Source organism: Pseudopipra pipra, chromosome 1 (assembly GCF_036250125.1).
Source record: "Pseudopipra pipra isolate bDixPip1 chromosome 1, bDixPip1.hap1, whole genome shotgun sequence".
NCBI lineage: Eukaryota > Metazoa > Chordata > Aves > Passeriformes > Pipridae > Pseudopipra > Pseudopipra pipra.
In genome coordinates, this window is record NC_087549.1 from 64,466,160 (window position 1) to 64,478,409 (window position 12,250).

At 39.2% G+C, this 12,250-nt stretch overlaps 1 long non-coding RNA gene across 3 annotated transcripts; it reads right to left on the reverse strand.

Moving 5' to 3' along the window:
- Positions 1-997: 997 nt before the first annotated feature.
- Positions 998-10,170, reverse strand: LOC135417991 (uncharacterized). 3 transcript variants are annotated; one of them, XR_010432295.1, is made up of 3 exons: positions 10,106-10,170; positions 7,161-7,287; positions 998-1,397 (listed from the first exon to the last, which is right to left on the reverse strand). It is a non-coding gene; the product is annotated as an uncharacterized LOC135417991 (long non-coding RNA). The 3 variants fall into 3 exon arrangements; XR_010432303.1 differs by lacking the exon at positions 10,106-10,170 and adding an exon at positions 10,023-10,057; XR_010432298.1 differs by lacking the exon at positions 10,106-10,170 and adding an exon at positions 8,366-8,523.
- Positions 10,171-12,250: the final 2,080 nt, after the last annotated feature.

Here is a 12,250-nt window from a genome sequence, read left to right on the forward strand (position 1 = left end):
CTTTTTATCAATATTTAAAAAAAAACTTAATATCCTTTCTGTTATTGCACCAACAAATATAAACCTGGGAAGGAATTGCATTAGTAACATTACCTAGCTAGGTCTAAAATTTGTGCAACTTATCCTGTCATGTTTATCACACAACAGGCAGAACAAAAAGAACCAAAAAAAGGGAGTGTGGATAAATGGCATAATATGTCTGACTCTTCATGCAAAACCTTATGAATTTGTACTTTACTGAAACCTAGTTCTTAGTCATATTACCAAACATTGGTGCACGTTATTTCCACAGTTAACCAGACAAAGGATAAACCCCTTTTCAATCATGTCCTGGTGTGGAAGGCATTGAGTAGGTAACATGGGCAGCTCAAGGAAGTTGCATCAGAGAGTAAGGAAGGCCTAAGAAGGTGAAAATTAAATCAAAGAAGAAAAAATTCTCCCATTTTATATTTGAAGCTCCTCTGCGGACACTAAGATTGGGCATGACCTTGGTCTTGCATCACTGCTGGCAGAAACAGGGTGTCCATCAGCTTTGCCTACCCTCAGCAAGGGGAAATGTATTGTGCAAAGGGGTCCTGTTTTATTACTGAGTTCTGTTTTAATGTTCTTACCAGACCATGAGCTAAACATTATGACTTCTTCTTACCTACCTTTCAGTTCATACACTGGTGCTATAATGGTTTTGGCTGTGTTTTGTTCTGTGTCACTAGCTCCTGAGCCATAGAGAAAAACTTAAATGTTTTGCATTTAATGACTGTCAGACATTGCAATTTTTGAGTTTAGTGTATCAGGAAATAATAAAAAAAAGGTCTTTAAAAGCTCTTTAAAAATAAAGGAACTGATAGCACCCCTCAAAACATAATTACTGGATTTGAGAAAGCGGTTGCTAATAAATATTTGTTAAAAAGGGAGAATTATTTTGATTTTCTTTCTTTTTTTTAGAAGATGTCTTGTTCCAAGTAGAAAAGGCATTATTTAGAGTAGCACGGAGAAGATATATGAAGATACATGAAGGTCTATTGTCATTTGTTGCTATATATTTATGAATTAGTCTGGTGAGTTGCCACGTGGTTAATGTCTTTCACTTTTTAGGTTTCTTTTTTTTTCTTCTTTTCTTTTTTACATTCCTTCACTTTCCAACATTCCTGAGTCATTCTTTATACTGAAAGCTTTCTTCTTCCACCATTCCCTGCTTTCCAACTTCTACCCAATCCCAATAGTCTCTGCAGATAACATAGAACCAAACATTGCTTTTCCTTTCAAGTCTTATAGTTCTGATGCAGATGTGTAGCCTTATTGTTGTTTCAGTGCTGATCACCAAAGCTATCCAGTCGTGGTGGGTTCAAGAACTTGTAGCACTGTAGCTCCATGATGGTATCCAGGGATTAACGCTGCAGCTGTAAATACCTGCAGAGGTACAACAGGAAACACTTTAGTTGCTCCTGTTTTTTGAGATCCTCTGTTCTGAGGACTGTGGCTATGTATAAGTACAAACTGCTGCTACCAAGCTTGCAATTTACTCTTCCCTTCTTCTGTCTATTTTGTCCAAGGCAGGATCCGGTTCTGATCCTACCTCATGTAATAAATGAAGCCAAGGCAGAGAGACAGGAGAAGCACATGTGATAATTCCAGCAGCCACTGTTTTAAAACTGCAGTAGTTGCAGTTGGAAGTTCCAAATGTAATAGGACAAAATGTCAGCTCTTTAAGTGCTTTATTGGCACAAGTATTTCCTTTACTACAGAAATGAGAACTCCCATTCAACAGAGAGTATGGCATTGACTTGAATTGTCATTCAGTAGCCTTCATATATGAATAACAAAAATGAACTGGCGACTGAAGAAAAGCTGGTATATATCTTTCCTGAATCCCTCCATGTCATAAAGCTTTCAACCAAATCTTTCCTCCTGTTATCTATCAATATATAATAACACCTTAAGAGAACTTTTCAACACCTAATTCCAGCTTCTAGGGAGCATATAAAGCCATCTCTGTGTATTTTTCTTGAAAATATGGATGAACGGTTCCTAAGAATCCCACTACCAAAGTGAACTTTCTTTGATATGCTGCCTACCTTAGGTTTTGAAAAAAAAGCATCTCAGAAGAGTTTTTGCCCATCGCATGTAAAGATAAAGGAGGTGATAATCCTCTAGACAGCAAGTGATTAAACAGCAGTTATTGATAAATAACTTAAACAGCAGATGATTCACAGCCTTCCTAAATTATATTGATTTTCTTTCATTATTTAATACAGTTTAGGTCTGGTTTTATATCACCTCAGCTTTAGGAAAAAATGTTAATATAAAAATAATTCAGCTGGTCAACAAAAGTATTAAAACTTTGTTGTGACAACATTTAAAGTCCATAAATATTCTAAAATTCAAACATAAAAGTTGATATAATGGATATCTAGCTAGATGTCTGGTAATTATGGTATATGGCTATTACATATATATTTACTACCTTATAAATACAATGGTGACACATAATTTCCACGAGTATATTATTTTTGGTCAGTCATTTTTGCTATTTGATCATAGTTTTATACAATCAATAAGATCCTTTAAAAAAGCACTGCTACCTGAAGGCTGAAGGACAAGGGAATAAGATGTCATAGATAATTCTAAGTAACTCTTGAAGACCCAGAAACTCTCAAGACCCTGCAGATAAAAACTACTAGGTATGCTATTGCCATATTTATTTCTAGGTTTTAGATCAGTGGGCTAAACTGATCTATAGGATCTATTTTAATTGGATTGTTAAAAGTAATGTTAATAGAAAAAGAAAGGCTCAATAAAAGCGAGGAATCTGGAAAGTATTATTAGGTGAAGTTTGGGTGGGGGGTGATACTTGAATGAATTTGTAAACTGATTTTGCAGATTTGATATTGGTTTGCAACAATTTGCAAATTCATTGAATCTGCAAAATTTGGAAAACTATTCTCACAGTAAGAAGTTTTATTTACAATAAACAAGGATGCCGCCTTACATCACAGGATCCTAACAGACCCACTGCATGCGTTCAAGCAGCCATTAGACAATTTCATGCATCAGCTTTCAGCTGATCACATGATTATCTTTTCTTTGGTACATTCAAGTGCTTTCTGACACACTCAGTATGAGCTACAATATTATGGACAATATATGGAAGACAAGGAAAAAAATCTTCCTTTAGTTTTGTTCAAAGAAGTGTGTCAGCCACTACTGCACTTCTGGGGGGCCTAACAAGTCAGGGCCTGAGTAAGAAGGACTCTATTAGAACTACAGTATTCCTAAATGTTAAAAGAATGCAAGATTTTTGTCACCCAAGGCATTTCATCCTAGAAAAATGGTCAATATCCAGAGTTCAGGCATCTCTCTTTTACAGGAACTAAGTCAATCCTTTTTTGTCCTTTGCTTTGAAAAATTCTTCCCTTTTTACACTATTTCTGTTAAAATGTCTCTTTTCTATTTGTGCATTTCTATTCAATAGCGGTAAATTTCTATTTCTAAGGTTAGTTTTTTTCTCTTTTATGCCTCTTGGCTGTGTACTCTTTCTTATGGGTTTGAAATAAATCAATCATGTCAAACAATACTGTACGGGTGACAGCACCTGCCTCCCCGCTCTTCCGTTTCTGCAGACTCCTCTTCATAACTATATCAACCGTGCCTTTGGGTGAAGCACGGTCTTAAAAACCAAGACACATCATACTACGGCCTATCTGTTTTAGCGATGCAATGGGATCATATTCACACTCTACCAACGGTAATCAGCTCTAAAAGGCAACACTAAACTGAATCTGTTTCACCTTTGATCAGTGAATAGAGTTTAGGTGAGAGAAGACTCAAGCCTCTGTCCTGGTTTCAGACAAGGACAGGGTTAATTTCTTGCAGTAGCAGCGAAGGGGCAGAGCCTAGAGCCATGTGGGCATGGCCAAGACCCTAATGTTATTGATACCATCTCATGTCATTCGCCAGGGATGCGGGGAAAGTGACTCTCCCTCTCACTTCCAAGAAGAAGGGCATTCCTTCTGGAGGGAGAAGGTGTGGCAGGCGACACGGTCGGTACTGTCGCGGACTTTCTGTGTAAATCATTTCTTTGTCTTATACCTTTTGTTATTAATATTGTTGCTGCTACTGTTCCTTTTCTTATCACATTGCTGTTTCCAGTAAATTATTCTTATCTCAACAAGTTATCTTTACCTTTTTTGCTTTCAGTTGGAGGGGGCAAAGGAAGTGAGTAGCGGCATAGTTTCGGTGGGAGTACTATATCGGAGAATAGCATTCCTAAACCATGACAGCCTAATGTCTGTCCCCACAACTACCCACTGAACCACTTCCAGATTAAAAACACCTTCCAGAGTAATCAGGAGGCTTCTCATCCATTGCTTTACCAAATTGAGATACAATGATTAAAAGCAGAAAGCACACTGACTCAATCATAAACTATACTGAAGAAGTATAATGAGTAAGCTGCCTACACCCAGGTAAAGTTAAAAACTTCTCAGAGCTATCAAGTTTTTAAAATTTTGATTGCCTTCTAGGATGAAACAATTACCTGGATGGATGAAGGGAGAGCAGTGGATGTTGTCTACCTTGACTTTAGCAAGGCTTTCAACACTATCTCTCACAGCATTCTCATAGGCAAATTCAGAACTGGCTGAGCAGACAGTGAGGTGGATTGAGAACTGACTCAAGGACAGACCCCAGAGGGTTGTGATCAGTGGCACAGAGCCTATTTAGAGGCCTATCACTGGTGAGGTTCCCCAAGGATCAGTAGTGGGCCCAGTGTTGTTTAACTTGTTAATCAATGACTTGGATGAGGGGATAGAGTGCCTCCTCAGCAAATTTACTGATGCTAAAAAACTGGGAGAAGTGGCCAATACCTCAGAGGACTGTGTGGCCCTTCACACGGACCTTGGCAGGTTGTGCACCGGGGGAGGACTAACACCACTCACCAGTACAGGCTGGTGGCTGACCTCCTGTAAAGCTCTACGGAGAAGGATCTGGGTTTCCTGGGGGACAACAAGCTGTCCATGTGCCAGCAGTGTGTCCTTGGGGCCAAGAAGACCAATGGTACCCTGGGGTGCACTAGGAAGAGCATTGCCAGCAAGTCATGGGAGGTGATCCTGCCTATCTACTCAGTCCTGCTGAGGCCACATCTGGAGTGCTGTGTCCAGTTCTGGGCTCCACGGGACAAGAGACATATGGATCTCCTGGAGCAGGTGCAGGTGAGAGCTGCAAAGTTGATCAAGATACCAGAGCACCTCTCTTATGAGGACAGACTGAGGGAATTGGGGCTGTTCAGCATTGAGAAGAGACGAGTGAGACAGGACCTCATCAATGTATGGAAGTATATGAGGGAAGGGTGTCGGAGGATGGACTCAGACTCTTTTTGATAGTGCCAATCAATAAAACAGGCAATGGGCAGAAACTGATGCACAGGAAGTTCCATCTCAACATGAAGAAGAACTTCTTTACTTTGCAAGTGACTGTGCGCTGGAACAGGTTGTCCAGAGAGATTGTGGAGACTCTCTCACGGGAGATATTGCATCTGGATGAATGCTCTAGGATGACCCTGCTTGAGGAGGGAGGTTGGACCAGATGACCCACTGTGGTCCCTCCTAACCTTACCCGTTCTGTGATTATGTAAAAATAAATTCAAGGCAGGTTTCCTTACAGTTTTAAAGTTCTTGGATATCTGTAACATCCTTACCTAGTTTTGTTCCACAGGAAGAAGATGAAGACCTGTGGAACATAATTCCAGAAAAGATCACCAAATCTACAATCGTGATGATCATATTGCCTTCTCCTTCTTTTATATCACAAACCTTATATATCACTCAGTTTCACAAAAACCCCACGGTTTTAATTAGACCAAAGTGTTTCAGAATAAACTCTGTGCTACAGACTGAGAAGTGGAGATCAAGGCATTAGTAATTCCAAAAGATCCTTTGATGTTAGAAAACTGACGAAGTGAGAGCTGCTCTGATGATTCCCAAAAGCTGAACCACATCCTATGTTACAGAGGAAGTTGAAAACACCTTTCCGCTCTGCACAGATGCACACACACACCAGCATCTAAAACCCTGTCAATCTAAATCAGCTTTGACCTTAATCAGACGTTCAGCCCAATCTTCAACCTTGATGCAAAACACAGCCTCCAAGAACTATAGAAAGTAGTTTTTGCTAACTTGAGGCAAAGTTCTGGGCAACCTATGTCTAGCTGTATGAGGAAGGACAGGAAAAAGAAAGAGGACGCCCACCTCAGAGTACAGTTTGCTAATTACAGCTGGACATATCCCCGAGAGTTCTCCCTCTGTTTTGCAGATACAACAGGGGGTATATTTGAAGCCTCAACACTTCTAGATTCTGGTAAGGACAAAGACTAAGGATAAGTTTGCATTATAGGGCAGAGAGATATAAGCTAGCTCAGGATAAGGCTAAGACTGGAAGCAGCATAGCCACATCAGCATAACTGTGCTAGCCAAGGCATAATTCAGTGCAGCAATGATGCGTCTGCACTGCTTCCAGGACCCAGGGTATCATTTCTGCATTGTGCAGATGTGTAGATCTACCACCTCATCTGGAGCTAGCCTGAAAATCTTAAAAAGAATTCTGCACTCTGAGGCAGTTCACCCCACATACATGCTTCCTATTGTTTCAGGACACGCAAGGGAGAATTTTTAGACTTTAAGGGCATTCAACATTTGGCAATGTAGAATCTCCTTTGCCTTATTAAAAACCGCTGCACTGTAAAAACCTTCTTGACAACAGCTACTCGCTGAATATTTTCTAACACTTATGAGGCAGGACCTGCCCCTGTCCATTTCTAAGAAATCTCAAAGACCCATTTGCATCCAATATCGCTGTGTATTCAATACCAGAAGCATAGCAGCAATCCTTCAAATAGGCAATGTCTCTTCTTTAGAAACAGTCTCAGGAAAATACTTAGCTCTTGTGTGTTTCAATTATTGTCCTTGTAGTTCTTTTTTAGTGTATACATTTTAAGCATGAGCTCTAGTATCCTTTGCTTTGCATCACAGCTATTCATTTTTCACCTATATCTTCTTATACATGAGAACTGACTTAACTAGTACCCACCTGCTCCCCTCAGAAAACCTATTCATCTGTCCTACTCATTGGTCATTTAAAACAAATTAAAACACAGAGAGCAAAGCCACATTAACTTCCTTCCTTCCTTGATCCCTTGAGGAAAGGCCTTTCCAGCACTGACCGTGAGTCTTATTTGACTGACTTTTGTGCTTTTGATTGGTCCTTGGATACAGCAGTGAGATGATATTTCCTGTGCTGTAGAGTGTAATAAGAGCAGCAGATTTTACTCTGAGCCATGAGCTGAACAAGGGAGGAAATTGGAGTGCCTTGCAGTAATTAATCATTGTACGATGAGACCTGTCAAAACCCTTTCTAGACCTGATATTGCTGTCAATAACCAGCTAGTACATCGCCATCTGTGACTGTTTAAAATATCAGTCTATACTACAATCAACATATTTTTCACTTACACATCTTTTTTATTTACCAAATATAATTCTCCTAAGTACTATATGTGCTCCAGTGTTTGCCAGATGACAGCACTGCTGGTGTCAATATCTAAACTAAATGTTTTCGCCCTTAGTAAGTATCCAACAAATCCCCTGAGCTGTAAAATAAAGTACCAGCTAAATTACATTTGTATCTAGTCTAAATTCCAGTGGTAAGAAAAATTTATTACCAAACATTTGTACTCTGGATATTGGCTTACGGTTGAATAAGAAAAAAGAGAAATATCTCAGAATAGTTTCATGTCATACTGGAAGTTCAAATAAATAATAGCTGCCAGATTCTCAGCTGATATGAAAGAAAGGAACTCAACTGTAACTATAGAAAATTATGTTGCTTTACATCAGGTGAGAATCTTGCCCAAACAACCAAGAAAATCTGAACCTAAATTTTATGTTTTCTAAATTTTATATTTTAGTTCACTAATTGAAAGCAGCAGCAGCACTGGCTTCATCTAAAAACTACTAACTTGCTCTTTCTTTTATCAAATGTCTGTGTGCTTTGTGGAATAAGCCAAGTTTTGAGGTAAGGCTCAATTTACCTCTAATAATGTCTTATTTAACAATAAAAAAAAATTGAAGTTACTTTTCCTCTAACTCAGTGCTTGCATACAGCCTGTGAAACATTATTCTGTTGCCTGCAGCCCCAGAAAATTAAAATGTTCAAATAGAGGTTAAAAAGGAAAGTACTGCCCACAGTCAATTATTTATGTGGTGCGTCTTTTCAGACATTTCTGTTTCACATGTTGATAACTTAGTATTTTGTTTCTTCCAGATACCCCTGCATAGGGAACTAACTCTTCACGGACACTTTGTGAGGAACTTACTTGACTAACTCATAGTCATACTCCAAGATCCAGGCTACATACTTAATGGATAGGTATTGTGCATTCTTTTGTGTTTTGTCTGTAGAGCCCTACAGAAACCAAGCTCTCTCCATTCACCTCCAAAGTTTTGAATGCAGTTATCCTCTTTAATATTAAGAATATGCAATACACAGGTAGCTCTTGAGCAACTGAGTTCCTCTCCTTGATGTCACAGGAAGATGTAAAACATCAGTTATGGGACACTCTAAGGGGGGAAGGAACACAGAAGTCCTAGGACATCTGGGGGACAAAGCAGGGAGGCCACAAGAGAAGGCTGTGAGTGATAAAATATCAGTTGAAGAGCCCTGTCCTGGAAGATGGGTGTGGGAGACATTGCCAGCAGTTTCTGTCTGTAGAAAAGTATGCAGACTGAAACATCTCTTGGGTTTGCCTCCAGTAGTCAGCAAGCACAGCTTTGCTGCTTCCCCTGTCTCTCCTAAGCTCATTCTTTGTAAATGTCCAGAAAATAAAAATGAATGTTCCTTGTGGTCTGAATGTGATGAAAGCAACAAAATCCGTAACCTTGACATACAGTAAGTCCTCGGTGTTCTACTCCTTAACTGACCACAGTACATCCCATGATTTGCTTGCACTCATATAACTGACATAAACAGATTATTCTGCTGTAGTAACCTACCCTGCTCATTAACTACCTCTTCAACCTTTTCCACCATCAGAAATGGTGGAAACACAGCAATTCTCAATATCTGGTCACCAATAAAAAAAAAAAAAAGCTCTTTCACTGTGTACCATGTTAATTTTGCATCACTGTTCTTTGAACCAAAATGGTGTATATAACTGTATATGTCACATATACATTTGTAAGACGTGTCATGTCTTACGGAAACCTAGGTATCTTGTATCAACACAATTCCATTTTGCAACCAAAGTAGTAATCTCACACAAAAGAAAGTTATTATGACAAAATCTACTTTCCATATGCTTATGTGGATTGGCATTCATTCCATTTTCTTTTTTATATTCTTTGGTAGCAAAGTCCCATATCAGTAACTCTATAATTTCTCCTGGGATCAATGCAATGCTGACAGCCCTATAATTATGTGAATTGGCTCATTTAGTCCTTTAAGTACTGGCATGGTGTTATTGTTCTTCTAGTCCTCTGGAATGTCTTTAGTGTTCATAGGGATATTTCAAATCAACATCCTGATACACACAAGTTGAATACACGCTGGCTTACCACTCATCAATAATTCACTTCTTTAATCCATTTCACAGAAATTTCCAGCCAATGAGAATCTTGGACAACTTTGTGTGACTGCACTTTTTTGCCTAAGTTGCAGCTTCTAAATAAGAAATTTAACTTTAACAATGTCATCACTGAAGTGAGAAAAAAATTTCAAAACTTTTTTCTTCTGCCTTTTTATTAAAAAATATTTCAGATGGCTCCGCCTTAAAGCACACGAGATGTTTTCCTATATATATGCTTGTGTATGTATGTGTGTTTATAGATTCATAAATTAACATATCAAATTAAAATAACCAATTACATAAAAAATTATTTGTGGTTAGGATAATATTGGCCATGTCTATACTAAAAAGTGGTTTAGTGCAATAGGAGGAGTCAGCAATTCAAAATAGTTGCTGTTGTAGCTCCTACCTCTAAACGTTTTTTCAGTCAGTGTCTCACTCTGTACCCAGTTTGGTTTGGTCCCCTGGGCTGACTGTCCTTACCATCCTTACCATGTGAGTGGTTCTTAGCTATCTGGAGGACAAGTCACAGCTGTGGATGTTCATATGCTTACTGCAGGTTAGAGTTGCATTTCATAGAATCATAGAATCATAGAATCATAGAACCATAGAATTATAGAATCAGCCGGGTTGGAAAGGACCTCTGAGATCATCAAGTCCAACCCTTGATCGACAACCACCATGGTTATTAGACCATGGCACTAAGTGCCATATCCAGTCTCATCTCAAAAACCTCCAGGGATAGAGAATCCACCACTTCCCTGGGCAGCCCATTCCAACGCCTGATTACCCTCTCTGTAAAGAATTTCTTCCTAATATCCAACCTAAACCTCCCCTGGCACAGCTTAACACCATGCCCTCTTGTCTTACTGATAGCTGCCTGGGAGAAGAGACCAACCCCCACCTGGCTACAATCTCTTGTCAAGGAGCTGTAGAGAGTGATGAGGTCTCCCCTGAGCCTCCTCTTTTCCAGGCTAAACAACCCCAGCTCCCTCAGCCTCTCCTCACAGGACTTGTGCTCAAGTCCCTTCACCAGCTTTATTGCTCTTCTCTGACCTGCTCCAGCCCCTCAATATCCTTCCTGAACTGAGGGGCTCAGAGCTGGACACAGTACACCAGGTGTGGCCTCACCAGCGCTGAGTACAGGGGAAGAATCACTTCCCTGGTCCTGCTGGCCACACTGTTCCTGATACAGGCCAGGATGCCATTGGCCTTCTTGGCCACTTGGGCACACTGCTGGCTCATGTTCAGCTTCCTGTCAGTCCAAAATCTGTTGCTGGTATGCAACAAGAGCAGAACTTTTTTCCTCTGTTAGAAATCCAGTGCAACTGCTATACAAATCCAAATCAATCTGCAGCAAATGCCTTGGCCAGGAAATTTGTTTCCAAGCAGCAGTGCTGTTCTCAACCAAAGTGCAAGTGTACACACAATCATTGACAGTATTTTGTCATATTGAAAGCACAGAGTATTTCAGTTTGTTTCCTTTATTTTAACTGATATTTTAGAATACTTTTTTCACTAATGATGTATATGATGTTCCACCAAAGATGAGAATTACATCTACTGTGTATCTATCAATGTCATTAATTTATTGAAGAAAAAGATAAGTTTAGTTTCTCCCAGTTTAACAAACATTTTTAGATATTAGTTATATCATCATGGCTGGGCTTCACAAACGATTTACTTAACATAAAACCAGGCTGAATCTAAACCAGATGCCTAAACTGAGCTACTGTAAAGAGGGTGCTGAGGGAGATTCAATTCTACCCATGTCAAGCATTTAGATCAATATATGGCTCTATGAGTTATTCTAACTATACATGGTACAGATTATCACTTCAGTAGCTAAAAAAGGCAGCTGACTCTCAGTCTTAAAACTAAAAACTGTAATCTTACATATGTCTTGGGCAGAAAGCAAATGTCATAAGGAACTTATAAGTGATATAAAACATGATCATCTTTTTCTGAATATCACAGAGCAGTATGAACATCTTCCTTCACGTGGCACTATTTCTTTACTGTATATCAGATCTGACAGAATGGCTTGATAAGGTTCTATGCACATAACAGAGATATGACTGGTGTGTCTAGGGGCTGCTGCTCTGCCTCTGTGACCATGACATAATACCATGTTTATATTTGTTATGTATTGCAAAGCTTACTCAGTAAATTGTAGTTTCTAAAGGCTTGAGTATGACCCTCTGTTACTTCAACTGCAATGCGTAACACTTCAGTTACTACCTCATCATAATCTAAAATTTTTTGTTAAGGTTTTTTGCTAATGCTAGTTCATATTCCATTGCTTCTACAACTTGACTGTGCTAAGAAACCTGCTTTCAATTTCTGATCTACATTAATTCATGGTGGGTTCATAGCCCTTGGCCATACTTGGATGGGACCCTGAGCAATCTGGTCTAGTGACAGGTGTCCCTGTCTACGGCAGATGATCTTTAAGGTCCCTTCCAAGACAGACCATTCTATGATTTTGTGATTCTATGATTTTTCCTTGGAATCAGTTGTTCTGCCCATATCCCTCACATTTTTCTACAACATATTGAAAGATATAAACAATTATAACTGTACATAGTTTTCTCTTTGCTACAATGAATGAAGAAAGCCTTTAAAGTAACCAGTTAA